The sequence below is a fragment of the Mirounga angustirostris genome, unplaced genomic scaffold (genome assembly GCF_029215605.1).
Source record: "Mirounga angustirostris isolate CCGP_5_RB_7025 unplaced genomic scaffold, mMirAng1.0.hap1 SCAF_10, whole genome shotgun sequence".
Lineage (NCBI taxonomy): Eukaryota > Metazoa > Chordata > Mammalia > Carnivora > Phocidae > Mirounga > Mirounga angustirostris.
This window is the reverse complement of record NW_026991718.1, coordinates 71,857,196-71,877,961: the sequence shown is the minus strand read 5'-3', so window position 1 is coordinate 71,877,961 and position 20,766 is coordinate 71,857,196. Positions and strand designations below refer to the sequence as shown.

At 44.2% G+C, this 20,766-nt stretch overlaps 1 long non-coding RNA gene across 2 annotated transcripts in view; it reads left to right on the top strand.

Annotated features, from left to right (window-relative positions):
* LOC123850515 (uncharacterized) overlaps nt 1–18,716 on the top strand; it is a 30,013-nt gene extending 11,297 nt beyond the window's left edge. The window contains exons 1-3 of one of the 2 annotated variants that reach the window (XR_006792363.2): nt 1,477–1,600; nt 11,783–11,858; nt 18,403–18,716. This is a non-coding gene — a long non-coding RNA (uncharacterized LOC123850515). Of the gene's footprint in view, nt 1–1,476; nt 1,601–11,782; nt 11,859–18,402 lie in introns of those variants that run through there. The other variant, XR_008506809.2, reaches the window with a different exon arrangement.
* Nucleotides 18,717–20,766: the final 2,050 nt, after the last annotated feature.

Sequence of the window (20,766 nt, the reverse complement as noted above, 5' to 3'; positions counted from 1 at the left end):
TGGACTTGCGGCCCATACCAAGATCTGCTAACACCAACTAGTCCTGAACCATCAACCCCTTTTCCTTGTGCACCTTGCCACACACCACCCACATCACCTCCACCGTCCCCTAGTCTTTGTTCTTCACAGGGGCAGCTCTCCAACTAAAACTCTAATGCTTAAACTGAGTTTTCTTTGCAACTTAATACCATGCCTCACAATGTCTACTTTTCTTTTATCAGGCTATATAACTCAGGACCCAGGCAAAATTTGGACTTAGGTCTATGTGGTCAACTGAGCAATCAGTCCTAGTTCCCCAGAGCAGCCAGGGGTCCGGGAGGGATGCTTTGGGCGACATTTCACCAAATGTTTTTGGCCTCCCTCTAGCCAGAGCAGAAAGTGGCAGTCAGGACATTCTGAACAACAACCCGTCTTCTACCCCCACCGCAGGTTCATGATGAGCCGGCAGGGCCAAGTCCAAGATCATACCCCCTCTTCTTCATAAGGCCTGGGATCCCAGCAGTTCTGGGATCTAAAAGTTCTTCAGGCTCCTAAACTTTCCAATAATGTTTTCCAATAATTTCCAGTGATGTTTTCCTCAAAAAATTTCCCCAATAATAAGCTAAGAAAAAAGGAAAACCTGTTATTTTTATTGACTCCGTCAATTCTTGTTTATTCTGGGAGGAATTCTCCCATGTGAGAAATCCCCAGCTTCTCCTTTTCTCCCAGACTGTTCTTCATTCATTCCTTCATACATCTTTATCTGGCATCTACTAGATACCTTGGCATGCGTGTGTAAGGAGCTTGAGAGTAGAGGCTGTATATTTTCCTGTATAACATCACACAGGCTGATTCCCAGATTTACCATCTCAGTCTGGAAAGAAAGAAAAGTGTTTAATGAAATACTTGCCATGCAATTTCACCAGAGTAAAAAAATCCCAGGAAATAATTCCTGATACTTCAGTTATTTGAGGGCTCTGTAAAGGAGTCTTTAAAAAGGTGGTATCGGAGAAAGGAAAGGAAAAGAAGTTTCTGAGAGACTTTTTAAAAGCACCTTCGCTTGGTCTGGTGCTTTTCCTACAAATAAATAGTACACCCATCTTTCAAGATCTGAAAAGTGCTGGTGAGCATCAGTTTTAGGGAGAAATAAAACAAAAGAGCTTCCTCTATGCTGTAAGAATATATTAGCTTAACTTTTCTTTTCTTTTTTTTTTTCACTGACCTTAAAAACATTGAAATCTAAGAAACTGGATTCTGGAGCTTGAGGTGGGGGGAATCCCAGGGTTGTGGGCACACAACCACATCAACAACAAAAACAAAAGGGAAAAGAAAAAGTGGGGGCAGCCGCCCGAAATCCTAGCAAGCCTGGTCCCAGCAGGGAGCCCAGGGGACTGCCAGGAGCTCGGCCCCATTCGAGCCACGTGATTCCCCTCTCGGCCGGTCCCTGGGGCCTGGGGACGCAGGAGGGGCGGAGACTCGGGGACAAAGAGCAGAGCTGTAGAAACCAGCCTGAGGGTGAGGCTGCCACTGTCCCCGGTCGGAGTTTCTGCCTTTGTTTTTTACCTCACCCAAGGGAAGTTTAAAATTCACCCGAGCTTGTAAAAGGACTCCTGCAGTAAAGGTACCTGTAGGGGCCTCTAAGAATACCTGCTCGTCCGGTCTGTTCGCCGTGCTGAGGCTAGAGCACAGAGGGGAGGGCTTTGGCAGAGACCCGAGCCCCCAAACCCCACCCCCCACCCCTCAGGGCCTTCCCACCCCGGCCCCCCACCCCTTGGCCCCCCTGGGATCTCTGAGCAAACCTCCGGCTTCTGCCTCCATATTAGCAGCTGTGCGTGCCGGCGCCCAGGCCCAAGCCACCTGCCGGGTGGGAGAGGACTCTGTGCACCCCGAGATTGAGGCGCACCCACACAGCCGAGCGGCGTGAAAGAGCTTTTTGTTGTTGTTATTGGTGATGTTCCGAGAAACGCAAACAGCACGATGAGGAGGCCAGTCTGGAAGACACTAGGGGTTCGGGTGCTGGCGTGGCTGTGGAGTCCATGTCTTCTGGGCTCAGGGAAACGGGGTCCTCTAGCTTCAGGATTCCCATGATCTCCGTTATTTGAAATGTGTGTGTGTGTCTCTCTCTCACACACACACAATGAGAGCTAGATGAGGGTTTAGAAATCAAATATCTGTTGAATGGTGAATTTAAGTTTTGGAGAAAAGGAAAGAAAATCCCAGCTCTACAGTTCAGCCCTGAGTTTATCTGCCTAGTCTCTTTATTGGGAGTTCTGGCTCCTACTTGCTTCTCTCCTCTGATTTCTCTCCTGGCTGAAGGTGAGGAATGGTGGAGTCGCAGGCTCTGCCAACCTTTTTCCCATCAAAGGGCAAGGATGTGCTTCGATGGGAGTAGTCTCTTGAAAGTGGCCCGGACACAGATATAAGGAAACAGCACGTAATGTTTTCCTTGGTTGCTTATCAGTCTGCCCTTAGCTCTCAGGGCACCATTTTTCTTTACTTTAATTTTGTAAAAAACTGAGATATAACTTACATAAAATAAAATGCACAGATGTTAGGGCGTGGTTCGGAGAGTTTTGACAAGTGCATGTGCTTGTGTAACTTACAGCTCTATCAAAATAGCAAACATTTCCATTACCCCCCACCCCCCAAAATTTCCTTATGCCCTTTGCCAGTCTCTCCCCTCCCAGTCCCACCCCAGCCCCAGGCAACTTTGTTCTGATTTCTATCACCCTGGGTTAGCTTTGCCTGTTCTGGAATTCCATATAAATGGAATCATACAATAAGTACTCTTTTTATCGGGCTTTTATTGCTTAGCATAATGTTCTTGAGATGCATCCATGTTGTTGCAGGTATCCGTAATTTGTGTCTATCTCCCTGTATATTCCAGGCAAGTGTTGGCTACAAGAGAAATGTGTGTGGTATTTGGAAGATGCACATCAGCCATGATTTTAAGGGTCTAAAGGCAGGTGCAGGGCACCAGGCACTGATGCAGTCAGTGTGCTCAGCTAGTTCACCGGCAAGAGGCAGCACCAGGACCCACCGCACTTTCTGCTCCCACCAGAACTCCTTTAGCTTCTCTGTGGGCTGGCTCAAGTGTGTGTGGCTCCCGGGAAAGGTGCCAGGATCTCCTGGAGGGCACCCATAGCATCTAGGTTAGAAGGGGTAAAATAACACCTGGGTTTCAGTTTGTCCTCATGAGTCCCCATCTGTCCTCGCTCTCAGTCAAATCCAGCTTTCTTTCCTGGCAGCCGGTGTGGTGACCTATAGTGACTTCAGGCCAAACATTAGATCCAAAGGCAGCAGCTTTGCTGTGCTGTCTTCTACCAGGTCCCACAGTTGTGTAATTCTAAATAATCCCTGTAATAAATCCTTTATTCTATACCATTCATAAAGTTTCTGCTTCTCTGGGCAAACCCCGACTGATTCAGGAAGGACTAGAAGTCGAGATCCATGTGGACAATGCATCCAACATGAAACCTATGCTCCCAGCTCCTCGGATTTGGAACCCAGCAGTCCACTTCACCAGGCTTCTGCCGTGGACCCTGAGCTCTGAGAGCCCCTGGAATGTGCCACCTCTTCAGCTCCCAGCACACATTCTTGTTCTTCCTGTCTTCTCACTCTCCTTCCCTAACTACACCTGCTCCTGGACCTCATCTAGTCAGCCTGCTCTTGACCCCTCCTTTCTTTTATCTCCAGCCCTCAGCTTCCTCTGACTCCCCTTTTCTCTGCTCCATTCTACACCTCCTAGGACCACCTGGACCACTTTCTTGTCAGCAGCTTCAGTGCTATTAAGAAAAATTATCCAAATGTGGAAATAAAGCAAGACAACGCCTGCCCTTTCAGTGTTTAGCACTGTTTAACAGGCTCACTTAAGATGATTTCTTTATCTAGAAGAAAGAATCCAAGTTCGACTTTGCTATTTACTATTGATTACAGCCCAGACACTGTGAAGTTACGTGTTAGCTTACAGATTTTTATCCAATAGAGATGCAAATTATTTCTGTCCAATGGGAAGGATAAACTACAGTTGTGTTGTCCTGTAGGACATCAACCAGTTTTATATCTAACTTAGCAAATGTATTCTAACATTCCTTTTCTTTGCCTATAAATACCCAGTTTCTCAGTGCTCTTGGAACAGGCTTTGCTGTCTTACTGGTTTACTCATTAATTGATGAATCTTTAATGTGTGTTCATTTCATATTTGTATCAGAATCACATTTTTAAATTTTTGAAAATTATACTTTTAAAAAAAGATTTTATTTATTTTATTGGCAGGGGAGGGACAGAGGGAGAGAGAAAATAAGCAGACTCAGTGCAGAGCCCAATGTGGGGCTCGACTCACAAGCCTGAGACCATGCCCTGAGCCAAAATCAAGAGTCAGTGGCTCAACCAACTGAGCCACCCAGGCGCCCCGAAAATTATACTTTGACAACACCTTCACCTCTTGCACATTTGGAGCATCAGCTCTACAAACCACCAACCCTGGCTGCATGCAGCCTTTTGTAGCAGGCTGTTCTGTGATGTGGTTTCCTCCAACTGTGTCCAGCAAAGCCAGATGTGGGTGAGGCTAATTATGGTCGCTCTCTAGGAGCTTCATTGACTATGTCTCTTTCCTGTATCTTCACCTTCTTTCCTGACTCCTTCCCCTCAGCTGACAAATGGGCTCAAATTTTGCCCACCCTGAAAAACATATCTCCCTTGACCTGAGAACCTGCAAGCACAGGAACAAACATCATGGTTCTGCTTAGGTTATCACACTCTTGAATCACTGGCCCTTCTGCTCCGCCAGAGCGGGAAGAGCCAAGATTCAGGTGAGAAATGAGGAGAGAAGAAGGAAATGCAGGTCTGTTTGGGTTCTTGGCTTTAGGTCTCCCGTACCCCATGCAGAAGTGGTTCCTCATATGGTCTACTTTCCCAAAACCTGGGTTTTGAGGCCAAAGCCTCACTTACAACATATTTATTGTCTACATAAACAATGCATTGCATTACTTACTGAAGATATAATGGACAACAAAGACCTGGTCCTTGCTCTACAGAACTTAGTGTGATAGGAGAGATGGACATTTTTCAAATACTCCCCGAAATACAAAATTACATTGGGAAAAAGTACAACAAAAGATAGCTACTAGGGACTCTAGGAGGATCAGACCTGTCTAGTAGGGTCAGTAGAGGTTTCTTTGAGGAAACAGTGATCATGCTGATGTCTGAAGAATGAGTAGGTATTGATTAGACAAAACGAAGGGGACAGAACATTTCAGACTGGAGGGGTGGGCAAAGCATGGTCAAAGCCCTACAGGGGTAGGGCGGGGCAAGGGGGAGCACAGCGTGCTGGAGGAGCAGAGGGAAGAATAGGACTAGAGCAGCAAGGGCCCCAGGGAGGCTGGACAGGGAGCAGGGACCACACCATGAGGGCCTTGGTGGTGTTAGGAATTAGGGTTTTGTCCTTAGAACAACAGGAAGCCACTGGAAAGGGAATGGGGTAATGGGATTTGGGTTTTGGAAGATTCCTCTGAGTGTTGTGTAAAGAATGAGTTGGAGGGGGACCTGGGTGGAGGTAGGAAGGGGTGGCTCGTTGGGACCAGGATGCAGATGTTGCTGGGTACCCTGATTAAATGCATCTTCATCTCACACCATTCATTCCCATGCACCTTCATCCTTCCTCTGTTCCTCCTTGGTGGTTTCACCCCTACCTCGGTGCTTATTTTAGTGTATTGTTGTTGTCTCATTAACATGAGCACTTCACCATGGCAGTCTCCTTCACTCCTCTCCCTTCCTCAGCCCCCCAGTGTTTTCAGCCTGATGACTGATGCATAGTAGCTTCTCAAATAAATGTTTGTAGACCTGAAGAGTATCTTCCTCCAGTTTTCACTCCAAGGTGAGGGAGAGGCCGTATTCCCTGCCTCCACCTCTTCATGTCCCACTCATTCCCACCTACTCGGTATTCTGCCCCCAACATTCCACTGAAACTTCTCTCGCTAAGATCACCACAGCCTCCTGGTGGCCAAACACAATGGACAATTTTAGTTCTTGCCTTAGCTTGACCTCTGCCTATCAGTTTCTTTTAACTGTTCCATAGCTCGACTGTCCTCTGCTAGTTTAACCCTCCCATTGTTTCTTCTCGATATTCCTTAAGGGCTCTAGTTCCTCCAAATATCAGTGTTCCCAGAGATCCACTGTCAGCTTTCTTTTCTTGTCTTCCTGGCTGATTAATTCACATGTACTTACAATTCCAATTATGACCTTAGATTCTGAGGACTCTAGTATCTATCCATGTACCTATCCCAAAACTTTCTTCTTAGCCCCAGACATGTGCTTTTAAATATACTAGATATCTGTGCCTACTTGTATAATGAGCACCTCAGACTCAGATATGGACTCATTTTCCCCTTGGTATCTACCACCAAACCTGCTCCCTCCCCTTCACTCCTTGCCTTTGTAAATAGGACAACCATTTACCTCATTACCAAGTCCCCAAGTCCCCAGAGTAGAATCATCCTAAATTGCTCCTCTTTTTTTTTTATAATCTCCTACATCCTATTGGTTCTACCTCCCAAGCCCCTCACGGGTTTACACTTTCTTCTCCAGGACCTCCTCTCCGCCAACATCAGTTCAGGCCTCTGTTTGCTCTCTACTCTGATAGGGTCTCTCTCGTCTCAGTCCTCTGCCCCTCCAATCTGTCTTCTGTATCGCTAGCAAAGGAATTTCTCCCCATCTCTGACCACATCACTCCCTGGATTACTCATCACTTGGATAAAATCCAAACTCCCCAATCATCTGGCTCTTACCTTCAGCCCTATCCCCACCATCTCCCTGGATGCCCCCTGTGATCTAGCTCTATGCAACTACTTTTGGCTTCCCAAACTTGTCACACAGCTTCCCCATTTTTCAGCCTCTGTGTCAACTGTCCCCTCTGTTCCAAATGCCCTTCCCCACTTGCTTGCCTGACAAATTCCTGTTCGCCTCCTGGACCGTTCGAGCAGCCCCTTCTCTGTAAAGCCATCTCTGCTCTCCTAGCACCCTGACATTTCTATACCACACCCCTTATCTTTCCTGTAGTCCGCTCAACCTGCCTGAGTCCTGAGCTGTGAATTCCCTGAGCAGATTGACCCTGTCTTGTCCCTCTGAAGATCCCCAGTGCCCAGCACTGCAGATAATCCAGTAGACAGTGATTAGAAAGACAGGTGACTAAGTAAAAAGAAACCCTCTTTAGTCAAGAAGTTCACTATTGGGTAAATAAAGCTAATGTATAAATAAAAGGGGGGAAAGAATGTAGAGCTATATACAAGTGAATGGAAATTAATAAAATGCCATTAGACTAAGACCAGAACTTACTGATGAGACAAGTATCATGATTCCTTTTTTTTTTTTTTTTAAGATTTTATTTATTTATTTGACAGAGAAAGACACAGCGAGAGAGGGAATACAAGCAGGGGGGAGTGGGAGAGGGAGAAGCAGGCTCCCCGCCGAGCAGGGAGCCCGATGCGGGACTCGATCCAGGGACTCGATCCAGGGACTCGATCCAGGGACTCGATCCAGGGACTCCAGGATCATGACCTGAGCCAAAGGCAGTCGCTTAACCAACTGAGCCACCCAGGCGCCCCAAGTATCATGATTCTATTGGAAAGGGATGGATACTTCATTAAATGATATTGGGAAAATGGGTTATTTTTTAATGTATTACTTTAAATCCTGACCTCATGCCATGCCCCAAGATTAAGTCCATATGAATTAAAGAATTACTGCAAATATAATATCATTTTTAAGAACTAGGAGAAAAATTTATCAAATAGTTATGTGCTTTCTGGATGAGAAATCTGTTTCTAAGCATAACAGTCATGGAAGAAAAAACCTTAAAAAGGCTGATAGATGTGACCATATGAAAATAGAAATCTTCTGTAAATCCAAAAAATAAGAATATGAGTCAAACAACAAGCTGGGAAAAACACTTGTCAATAAATATGACAAAGTATTGTCACATAGCTGCTTATAAAAATTGATTTTAAAAACCATTAAGATTTTGGGGCACCTTGGTGGCTCAGTTGGTTAAACGTCTGCCTCCCACTCAGGTCATGATCCCAGGGTCCTGGGATAGAACCCTGCAGGGTGGAGGGGGCCTTCTCAGCAGGGAGCCTGCTTCTCCCTCTGCCTCTGCCCCTCCCCCCACTTGTGCTCTCGCTCACTCTTGATCTATCTCAAATAAATAAATAAAATCTTTTAAAAATAAATAAAAACCATTGAGATTTCAACAGAAAGTAAGCAAAGGACACCTACACATAATTTAAAGGAAAGAAAGTGTCATGATTAATAAAAAATTAACATCATTAATTATCAAGGATATACAAATTATAATAATGGTCAGATAGTTTTGGGTTTTTTTGTTTTTTTTTTGTTTTGTTTTTTTGCCTATCACGCTGACAAAGATTTACAAGATGATAATAGTCAGTGGAAACAAGGGTCCAAGGAGGCACACACTCATGCTGAGCAGGGGGGAGCTTAAACAGAATCACTTTCAGAAGAGCAAAGCACAAATAAGGAACAAAAGGCTAAAAATGCATCCGACTGAGCCACCCAGGTGCCCCTGATTATGGTTTTCTTCTTTACGCTTCTAGATATTCTTCCAAACCGGCACAATTTTTATAATTACAAATCAGTTTTAGGGTTTTTTGATACATGTAGGTTTGAGGGGAACCTGAAGTCCATGTGGAGACGAGGTCCATCCAGTAAAGCTGACTGCCCTGCAGGGGTTTGAGGTGATGCCTTCCCCTGCCCTAGAGATTCATAAGTTACCAGCCTCAGAAAACTGTGCTTCTGGGGTGCCTGGGTGGCTCAGTCCGTGAAGCATCTGCCTTTGGCTCGGGTCATGATCTGAGGGTCCTGGGAGCCCTCTTCTTCATCTGCCTCTGCCTTTGCGCCTGCTCACACTCTCTTGCTCACTTTCTCTCTAAAAAAAAAAAAAAGAACTTTAAAAAAAGAAAGAAAACTGTGCTTCTACCAACCAGACATGGATTTTGGGTAGAGCTAGCTTTGGGGGGAAGTGGTATTTCTCTACCTACTGCCTCTACTCTTGGGAAACTACCTGACTATCCTCCGTGTATTTATAAAATGGAGGCAATAAGGCTAATACCCATTTCAAAGAATGAAGGTTCCTGTAAAGATGAGCACCCAGTTACAAGCTCCTTTTAGAATTAATTAGAAGTTATTAAGTGCCAGAGTTTATCTGAAACACAAACATTTCTCTCCATTTTCATGACTAAAACAAACACTTTAGGGCTGACAACAGCATTCGATGAGTTAATGCATATATGCTAGTTATGATTTCACAAATTATTGAAATGTTATCGCTTACGGTCCAAATTGTTACCATTTGTTAGAACTGGACTTGCATGAGAAATTAAAATATAATAATAACAAGCTTATTTTTTTTTAAGATTTTATTTATTTATTTGACAGAGAGAGAGACAGCGAGAGAGGGAACACAAGCAGGGGGAGTGGGAGAGGGAGAAGCAGGCTTCCCGCCGAGCAGGGAGCCTGATGCGGGGCTCAATCCCAGGACCCCGAGATCATGACCCGAGCCGAAGGCAGTCGCTTAACCAACTGAGCCACCCAGGCGCCCCAACATGCTTAATTTTTAACCAAAGTGTTCTCTTAGCTAAATGCTTTCTTGTCGGTCTGCCATAAATATGTTCAAATAATAATCATTTTCCTTGGTGTTCAGGAGATCAATATTCAGACATAACTTTGGAGCCTAAAGAAAAGCAATTAACATTCCCTGAAAGATTCTTCTGGAGATTAGTTTATGGACTCCCCAGACCCCAGTCTCATGATGGATTTGGACACCATGACTTATCTTTCTTCTGGAAAGCTCAGTGCTGTACTCTAGTTTTATTGTCTGTTGTTAATATGTAGCCGTTTATTTTTTAACTTCACATGTTTCTGATCTCTCTCAACTGGGCTGGAGTTCTTGAGAACAGAGCCTATGTCTTTTACTTCTTGGATACAAATAATGCTTAGCATAGAGTTGCATAGCTTAAATTAAGTAACTTATAAGTGCTCAGTAAATATGTATTAAGTAAACAAGTCACAAATTAATCCCCAGCCAGCCCTGTGCTTCAGAGGGGTGATCTGACAGGTAGCAAAGGACCCTACTGCCTCAAACACCTCCCTCAAAACCAACTTCTGTGCCTCTTTTGGATGAAACATTGTCTCCAAGAAAACTGTATTAAAATGGAAATATCTAACCTGGGAGGTTTCCATCACTAGTACATTGTCTTTATCATTTCCTAGCAGGGAGCTTGGGCCTAGGATTGAGTCTGGGGAAAGGGCCAGAGAACCTAGGGTCCCGTTTGGGGTTGTGAATTAGGTGGAGCCGTGCAAGGGCATCAGTCACAGATGAGGGAGGGAGCATAGAGCTGGAGTCCACTGGGCTGGGTCTCTGTGGGGTGGGGCAGGGAATACCTAACTGGGTTAGAGTTTATCTCCACACAACCAGAACTGATCTGTAGTAGAGAGCCTTCAATGAGAACCAAAGTGGGGCAACAGAGGAGAAAGAATTTCTGGGGGATCAGAGGGTTTTATTAACTCAAGTTTCCATCTGGAATTGCCCTCAAAAATGATGAGAGGAGGGGCACCTGGCTGGCACAGTCTGTTGAGCCTCTGATTCTTGGTTTCAGCTTAGGTCCTGATCTCAGGATTGGGAGATAGAACCCCACATCAGGCTCTGAGCTCAGAGTAGAGTCTGCTTGGGTTTCTCTCTCCCGTTCCCTCTGCCTCTCTCTCTCTTGAAAATAAATAAATCTTTTTTAAAAATAATGGGGGGGCGCCCTGGGTGGCTCAGTCAGTTAAGCATCTGCTTTCGGCTCAGGTCATGACCTTGAGGTCCTGGGATGGAGCCTCTTGTTGGGCTCCCTGCTCAGCGGGTAGTCTGCTTCTCCCTCTCCCTCTGATCCTCCTCCTCACTTGTGCTCTCTCTCTCTGTCTCAAATAAATAAATAAAATCTTTAAAAAAAAATGGTGGGAGGATGGGTCAATATAGTATGGCTCTTGACCCACAACCAACACAGCTTCTGAATTCTGAGCAATCTGGATGCAAACATACCTACATCCACGCACAACATACCTATGCTTCAGTGCTTCCATGGATATAAATCCAGGATATTTTTTCTATGACTCGTTTGCTAGGAGTCAGAAGTCAGCATCATCCCAAAGTGAGTGGGGAATCATGGATACCAGGCAGGGTCCCCTCTCCACTACCAACCCCCAGTAGGAAGCAGACAGGGAAGGTTCCTATGGTTACAAAGCCTTGACTGCTTTATTGCTTTCATTCTTCTGGGTGTTTTTACAAGAAGTAAGCAAAGTACAAATATTTTATAGCCCTTTGGTTGGAAAGTATGATATCCCATCTCAAAGAATGAAGGCCCCTATAAAGGTGAGCCCCTAACTACAAGCTTCTTTGGGAATCAATCAGAAATTATTAAGTACCAGAGCTTATCTCATATACAAATAAATATTTCTCTAGGTTTATGACTGCGAAGACCTAACCCTGAGGGCTGATAGCACTGAAACTGTATGGGGAAAGCATATGGGTTTTGGAGCTGTATAGCTTAGGGTCAGGCCTTAGCGCCGCCATTCTCGGATTGATCATTCAGCCCATCTTGGGCATTCCCTTACTGTGCCTAACCAGTCCTCTCGTTTGTAAAATGGAAATAAGAAAAACAGTCTCCGTGAAGATTAAATAAGATAATGTGAAAAAAGCACATTGGGAGTGCTTACCAAATATTCGTTTTCCCTTCTCTTCCTTTCTTAGCTGGTCAGCTGAATGAACTACGTGGTGAGGAAGATCTCTGATCAGTAGCCAAATAAGGCTCTGAAAACCCTCGAGGGTAAGAAGAATCTAAAAAATAAGCTGCAAAAAAGAAAGTAATCTGTTTCATAAACATTTTTAATAATTTAAAGAGAGAGCAGCTAGACCAGTCCTGATTCTATTAATCCTGGGCACTGAGTTCTCTGTGTGGGTATCTGTCTCACCCCTGAAGCTAGACACTCCTCAAGGGAATGCATGAGAACCTTGAACCCTAAGAGCCCTGTCTTGTTGAACCTGAATCTCCACAGAACTAGTGTGGAGCCTCCCAGTTTGATTGTTGATTAAAACGGAATCATTTTATCTCCCCTCCCTGCCAGTTGGTTCTGAAATACGATTCTCCTTAGGTAATTTTGGGGCCCCTTGAGTCTTACTTATAGGCCAGCTTTCACATTTTTGCCCCCATTTTATGCCCAATAACATGCATCAAATAAATTTACCTGTGCTTTTCAACAGATGATTTCTATAGGAGTGAGCCAGCTTGGGTGATGTACAAACCAAGCTATGCCTGTGTTCTCCTATACTCCTATAATTCCACTGCTTAGCCGCTGCCATCCAAAGGGGCCACTGCTTTCCCTTACAAAGCCTTTTGCACCCAAGGATAGAAGCAAAATGTGATGTCCTCCATGTCAAGATGGCTTACTAACCCACTGGTCTGAGATATTCTATGAGTTATTGTAGCATTTAGACCCACATCCTATTTTTTTTCTGGGCTTTTTTTTTTTTTTTAAGATTTTATTTATTTATTTGACACAGAGAGAGTATAAGCAGGGGGAGTGGCAGGGAGAGGGAGAAGCAGGCTCCTGCTGAGCAGAGAGCTGGATGTGGGGCTTGATCCCAGGACCCTGGAATCATGACCTGAGCGGAAGGCAGACGCTTAATGACTGAGCCACCCAGGTGCCCCCTGGCTATCTTTTTGACATAATAAATCCTGCATGGAAGTGGAAATGTGATAATTACTTTATTGGTTCATACTCTTCTCTACAGATTTCTGGAAGTTTCCTTTTTTTTTCTTTATAACAAAGAGGGAACCAAATAAGATATGACATATCCTCCTTCCTCCTCTACTCACATTCCTTTATGTCCTTCTTCTTTCACATTCTTCTACCAATTCATGGCCATAATTCTCCCTCTAATGCACCCAGTCCTCAATGACTGCTGATCCTTAGCACTGCGCCTGGGGACAGCCTGGAATTTCCCAGGAACATTATCAAACTGGGTACATTCTGAGTCAGTATTGTACACGGTGATGTATGTTATGAGAGGTTCATCTGGGCCATGACACTTGATAACCCACTCCCCTGAATAGCAGTGCCAGTGAAATTAAGTTTATGATACTTTTACCTCATTCTTATCACACACCTTGATTTTCTAGGACATCTCAGGAGGCCCTATGAGGACAGATAATTCCAGAAAGGAAAGCCATGTATTTGTGTATTTTTCCTTTGTTGTTTCTTTCTCGTGCCTTGCAAGCTGCCAGTGTGTTCCTTCTCAACCAGCAATGTGAGAACCCAGGTGGCAGTCCTGTTTGACCCCGTCCAGTTACTGGGACAGGGAACTTCCTCAGAATCATGAATGTACACCTGGTTGCTTTGGAGATGTCATTAAACTTGAACGCTGTCTGAAATAAGCTCTCAGGTTCATCAGGGCTCTTGCATACACTGTATATGACCATCATAAAGATCCCGCCCCTCTCTGATTCTGATAAGGCGAGGGTAAAGGTCCATCTCTGTTTGCCACACTCTAGTTCCTTCCGTCCAGGCCACTCTCAGAACACTGTTGGTGTTGAATGGTTAAGTCATCCACAAAGTAAATGCACGGTACTTATTAATGATCATGACTCAATCATTCAGGTGGTTAGTAAGCTAAGACTGGTCACCCCACAGCCCCTACTTCAACTTTATCCTCCCCGAGAGAGCACCTCCACCCCTCCCTCCAGGATTGCCACCACCTGCCGTGATACTCTTCAGGGCAGGGCAGTCATCCTGAAGTTACTCGACCTTTGTATTAACATTCAAACTCTGCACCTCAGGCTGATTTCCCATCTCCCTCCAACAGCCTGTCAGGCTAGTCAGACCATGCTTTATATCCCATTTGCCTCGGTCACTGCCAGAAGAGCGAGACTTTTAGGTCACCCAACGTCACGTTGGCCATTCATCCCGGGACCACTGAGCTCCTCACCTAATCTTATCCAGTCCCCCTGTGCCCTCCCCACACTCTCCCGTGGCACTCTTACTGACTCCTGCTCTGTCACCATCAAACACCCTGGTAGCCTCCTCTTCCTTGAATATCCCTTCTGCCTCCAGACGGTGAATGAACCTGGCTCCCCCAACACGTGGAAGCTGCTTTTACTTTTCCCCTCACCTCCCAGGCACCTCAGGGCCAGGGGGTGTCCTAGGTGTTCTGCTTGTCATGTCCAAACTATTTCTTTACTCCCGTCCTTCTAAACAGCCAGCTCCTTCAAATCCCCTGCTGTCACCCCTTGTCCTTTCAGCTCCTCGCTTATGAGCCCTGTTGTTGTCGTTCTTCTCTTTTGTCTGACAGACACTTCTGTCACCTCTCGTCCTTACTTCCGAACCCTGCTTAGGTGCCATGGCCCGCCATTGTCATCCCACTTCTGCAAACACCTTCCACACTCATCTGGTCTTTCTCTTATTTGTCCTGTTGGCCTGGAATATCCCATTCTGTTGACCCCAACTCCCTGGCTCTCCGAACTTGTACCTGAGCAACTGGTTATTGCTAGAGGAAGTCGCACAATGTAGCTGATGGATTTCACTTTGTTTTTTTGTTTTTTTTTAAAGATTTTATTTATTTATTTGACAGAGAGAGACACAGTGAGAGAGGGAACACAAGCAGGGGGAGTGGGAGAGGGAGAAGCAGGCTTCCTGCTGAGCAGGGAGCCTGACCTGGGGCTGGATCCCGGGATTCTAGGATCATGACCTGAACCGAAGGCAGACACTTAACTGACTGAGCCACCCAGCCCGCAGGGATTTCACTTGGAATTGTGACCTAAAACCTCAGAGGAACACTCACACTGCCTGGCAAATACTATCACGTTTTCCAGGAAAGTTCACTGTCCCACTCTAAAATGACACTCTCGGGGCGCCTGGGTGGCTCAGATGGTTAAGCGTCTGCCTCCGGCTCAGGTCATGATCCCAGGGTCCTGGGATCGAGCCCCACATCGGGCTCCTGGCTCAGCGGGGAGTCTGCTTCTCCCTCTTCCTCTGCTTCTCCCACTGCTCATGCTCTCTCTGTATATATATCTCTGTGTCTCAAATGAATAAATAAAATCTTTAAAAAATAAATAAATAAAATGACACTCTCAGGGGCACTTGAATGGCTCAGTCTGAAGAGCTTGTGACTCTTAATGTCGAGTTCATGGGTTCAAGCCCCACATTGGGTGTACATTAGTAAAATAAGTAAATAAATTTGTCAGAGATTTTGCTTTAAAAGCTTTTTAGGGCGCCTGGGTGGCTCAGTTGGTTAAGCGACTGCCTTCGGCTCAGGTCATGATCCTGGAGTCCCTGGATCGAGTCCCGCATCGGGCTCCCTGCTCAGCGGGGAGTCTGCTTCTCCCTCTGATCCTCCTCCCTCTCATGCTCTCTGTCTCTCATTCTCTCTCTCTCAAATAAATAAATAAAATCTTTAAAAAAAGAAGTTTTTAAATCATCTTTGTTTAAGTTTTATTTATTTAAGTAATCTCTATACCCAAAATGGGGCTCAAACTCACAACCCCGAGATCAAGAGTCACTTGCTCCTCCAACTGAGCAAATGGGGCACCCTTAAAAAAAGTTTTTTAAATAAAAAAATAAAATGAAGAGGGCGCCTGGGTGGCATAGTAGGTTAAGTAACTGCCTTCAGCTCAGGTTGTGATCCCAGGGTCCTGGGTTCGAGCCCTGCTTTGGGTAGGGAGCCTGCTTCTCCGTCTGCCTCTGCCTCTCCCCCACACTTGTGCACTCCCTCTCTCTCTCTCTCAAATAAGTAAAATCTTAAAAAAAAGAAAAGAAGATATCACACAAACCTCAACTGACGGACATTCCACAAAACTGTACTATACTCAAGAGTACTGGGCGCCTGGGTGGCTCAGTTGGTTGGGCGACTGCCTTCGGCTCAGGTCATGATCCTGGAGTCCCTGGATCGAGTCCCGCATCAGGCTCCCTGCTCGGCAGGGAGTCTGCTTCTCCCTCTGACCCTCCCCCCTCTCATGTGCTCTCTCTCTCATTCTCTCTGTCTCAAATAAATAAATAAAATCTTTAAAAATTAAAAAAAAAAAAAGAGTACTGACTAGTAGATTTTTTTTTTTAATGATTTTATTTATTTATTTTTAGAGAGAGAGAGCAGGTGAAAGGGCAGAAAGAGAATCTTGAGCAGGCTCTGCATTGAGAGCAGGGCTGGACACAGGGCTCAATCTCACGACCCTGGGATCATGACCTGAGCCGACCAAAAGTCGGATGCTTAACTGACTGAGCCACCAAGGTGCCCCTGACTAGTAGTACTTTTTATTTTTTTTTATTTTTTTTTTTAAGATTTTGTTTATTTTTTGACAGAGAGAGACAGCAAGAGAGGGAACACAAGCAGGGGGAGTGTGAGAGGGAGAAGCAGGCTTCCCGCCTAACAGGGAGTCCGACGTGAGGCTTGATCCCAGGACCCTGGAATCATGACCTGAGCCAAAGGCAGACGTTTAATGAGTGAGCCACCCAGGTGCCCCATAGTAGTACTTTTTAAAAGTGTCAAGGTTATGAGAGAAAAGGAAAGACAGAAATGGTCACAGATTGAAGGAGACTAACGACATATGATGATTAAATGCAATATGAGATCTTAGATCAGAACCTGGAACAGTAAAAGATCATTAGTGGAAAACCTGGGAAATCCTGAATAAAGTCTATAGCTTAGCTAATAATATTGTACCAATGTTTAGTTCTTATGGGCCTATAAGGTGTTAACACTAGGAGAAACTGGGTACAGGGCACTGAGGACTCTGTGCTACATCTTCAACTCTTCTGTAAATCTAAAATTATGTCAAAATAAAAACATAAACTAATAATTTTCCCATCTCATCTTCATACCCTTCTTTCAGCCAGTGACCTCACCTCATACATCCGTGATCAAATAGAAGAGTGGGAATGGAACTTTCATTCTCCCACCACCACATTAGCTGGTGTACCTGCATCTGCCTCCATCCTTCTGGAAGAAGAGCAAAGCTGCCCCTGCTCTTCTCCAGGGCTACCCCTTCCTCTCCGGGTCCCATTCCCTTTCCCTTCTCCCTTTCTCAAGGATGCCCCTTCCTCAACTACTCCTCTTCTGTCCTGCATCAGTGACCCCTCCCTCCTGGGTCACTCCCATCACCATGTACATGTGTTGTGCTGTCTCAGATTAAGAAGACCCTTCCCTGTCTCTGTCTCCCATTGTGCTACCCCATTTTCCTCGTCCCCTTGGGAAACATTTTGCAAGACTTATCTGCACATGTTCTCTCCTCAATTGCTATTTTCTGTCAATTTCTCTCCATGCTTGCTGTGACTCTACCAAAATTACCAAAATCCAATGGACTCCTCTATGTCATCTCATTGATTTCTCAGTGTCATTCAGCACAGTTGACCATTAACTGTATTTTGAAAACCCTTCTCTCTTGGCTTCTGTGACGCTCCTTCTCCTAGCTTATTCCTACTTCATTGGCCACTGCTCCTCAATGTTCTTCCCCGGCTCCTCCTCTTCAGCTCAACTTCTAAATGATGGAGTACCTTAAGGTTCCTTCCTCTTTTTTCTACCTACACTCTCCTTAGTTACTTGGTATACTGGCTTAGCTTTAAAATACCATCTTTATACAGATCACTCTGTATGAATTTAGACTTCCATATGCCATGCCCTACTTGACATCTCTGCTTGGATGATTAATGGGCCACTTGGACATTTCCCCCCCAAGTACTCCTCCCCAGTCTTCCCCTTGTCAACAAATGGCACCATTATCTTCCTCAGCTGCTGAAGCTAAGAGCCAAGGAGTGATCTTTGATTCTTTACTTACCCACATGTCCTGCATTGGCATTAGTAAGTCCTATCTGCTCTAACTCCAAAAATGCATCCCTTACGTATTGGTACTTCTCTCCACCTTCATGGCCACTAGTCTTGTCCAGGTTAACATAATTTCTCACAGAGACTACTGCAATGGCTTCTAAATTCATCTTCCTTCTTACACTCTACACACCATGTATCTCTACAAAGCATTCAGAAGTGATCTTTCTACAGCATAACCCATGTTTGTCCCCTGCTTCTCTCCCTACAATAGAATAAAATCCTTCCCATGCCTCAAGGCTTTGCCTGAGCTGACTCCTGCCCTCAAGCCTTTCCCCTCTCAACCACAAAATTCTAGTCCCATTGACCTCATTTCTGTTCTTCCAGCATACCTTTTGTGTAGTCCACTTTCTCTTTTGTTGTTGTTTTGCTTTAAAATATTTTATTGGAATCCTTTTGATAAAAACAGGTATTTATGTTAAAGAAGTCGAATTGGTCTAAAAATATTTAAGTGTCTCAAAATTTCTTTTTTTAAAAAGATTTTATTTATTTATTGACAGAGAGAGACACAGCCAGAGAGGAAACACAAGCAGGGGGAGTTGGAGAAGCAGGCTCCCCACTGAGCAGGGAGCCTGATGCGGGGCTCGATCCCAGGACCCTGGGACCATGACCTGAGCCGAAGGCAGATGTTCAACGACTGAGCCCCCCAGGCGCCCCCATCTCAAAATTTCTGGGCAGTTTCTTTCCTCCAGTAAGTTGACAGCTGCTCACATATGTTGATGCAGGAAAGCTGGATGGAAAGTCCTAGGATCTGCCCACCAGCAGACAGGAGATATCCTCTGCCTTAACATGGTCTACTTTTTCTATCTTATCTTATAGCAGTACTGAATTAAATAAAATATCTTGCTGAAACCAAGGTGTGCTGTAATTTAAGGCTGTAGCTCTTAGAAGTGGTACTGCCTTGCCCAAAGGGCTGGAAATGTATGGAGGCCTTTTTTGAGTTGTCTAAATGACTGAGTAGATTAAGTGGGTGGAGGCTAATCTCCTTGAAATATTTTGAAGAATATCCCATCCAAAAGTCCAATATAGTGCCTCATGTTAAGACAGCTACTCTAAGGCATTCTTGTGTCCATAAAATACTTGTAACAGTAATGTTTATAGCAACTTTATTCATAATAGCACCAAACTGGAAACATCCCACCTGTCCACCCATAGCAGAATGGATTAAAGAAATTGTGGCATGTTCATACAGTTCAATACTTCTCAGCAATAAAAGAGAACAAATTGTCAACACATGCAGCATGATGAGTTTCAAAAAATTTTTATGCTGAGCAAAAGAAGCTTTGCACAAAAAATGACATATGGTTTGATTCCATTTGTATGACAGTTCTAGTGAGACCAGCTACATAAATTCCAGGGCCCGTTACAAAATGAAAATGTGGACTCCTTGTTAGAATATTGAGAATTTCAAGATTGTTACAGCTCGCATTATGCAAAGTATGTTACCCTTCTAAGCATGGGGTCCTGCGCGATTGTACGGGTTGCATGTCCATGAAGCTGCTCTTCAGTGCTGGAGTAGGCAAACTAATGTATACTGGAAAACAAATCAAAATTGGGATTGCATCTGCAGCGAGGTGGGATTGACTAGGAAAGGAAAAATAGAACTTTTTGGAAATGATGGTTAGTTTTTTTTTTTTTAAGTAGGGTCCTGACCCAGTGTAGAGTTCAATGTGGAGCTTGAACTCACAACCCTGAGATCAACACCTGAGCTGAGATCAAGAGTCAGATGCTTGGGGCGCCTGGGTGGGCTCAGTGAGTTAAGAATCTGACTCTTGGTTTCAGCTCAAGTCATGATCTCAGGGTTGTGGATTGAGCCCCAAGTCAGGCTCCATGCTCAGTGCAGAGTGTGTTTAAGATTTTGTCTCTCTCTCCCTCTGCCCCTCTCTCCCTCCCTGTCTCTTTCTCTCTCTTAAATGAACAAATATATCTTAAAAAAAAAAAAAATTAAAGAGTCAGATGTTTAACTGACTGAGCCACCCAGGTACCCCAGTTATATTTATCTTGATAAGAGTCTATATCACAAGTGTATGTATTTGTCAAACTTAAATTTTTTTCTTCTTCTTGTTTTACTGAAAAAAAAGAACAAGCTCTAAGTGAACATTGATCTTCAATTAACGGTACACATATTGAAGCAGTTAGAGAAAAATGTATACAAAGTTTTCAATTAACTTGGAAATGCATCAGAATAATGACAGATGGGCAGATAGATAGATAGGTATGTGATAAAACAAGTACAGTAAGCATTAATGGTATAATCTAAGTTTGGGTATTTCAATACTCTTCTCTCAATAATTGAAAGTAGTGGACACAAAATCAGAAGGAATAGACAAGACCTGAAAAACACCACCAACCAACTTGAACACTCCACCTAACAAAATTCTTTTCAAGAGCACATACAACATTCATCAAGATAGACCACGGGCTGGGTTTTGAAACAAGTCTTGATAAATTTAGAATTGACATCACCCAGAGTTTATTTTCTGACCCCACTAAAATTAAATTAGAAATCAATAATAAAAACGTATCTAGAAAATCTTTAAATATTTGGAAATTAAACAACACACTGCTTAATAATTATGGGCCAATAAAAAAATCATAAGGGAAACTAGAAAATATTTTTAATTGAATGATAATTATAACAGTATAAAATGTGTGGAATGCAGCTGAAGCTGTGCTTAGAAGGGATATTATAGGTTTAAATGCTTATGTTATAAGAGAAGAAAAGTCTAAAATCACTGACCTAAGCTTTTACATTAGGAAGTTAGAAAAGGGAGAGCAAATTAAATCCAAAATAAGTGGAAGAAAGGAGATTATAAAAATAAGAGAGAAAACCAATGAAATAGAAAACAGACAAGCAATAAAGC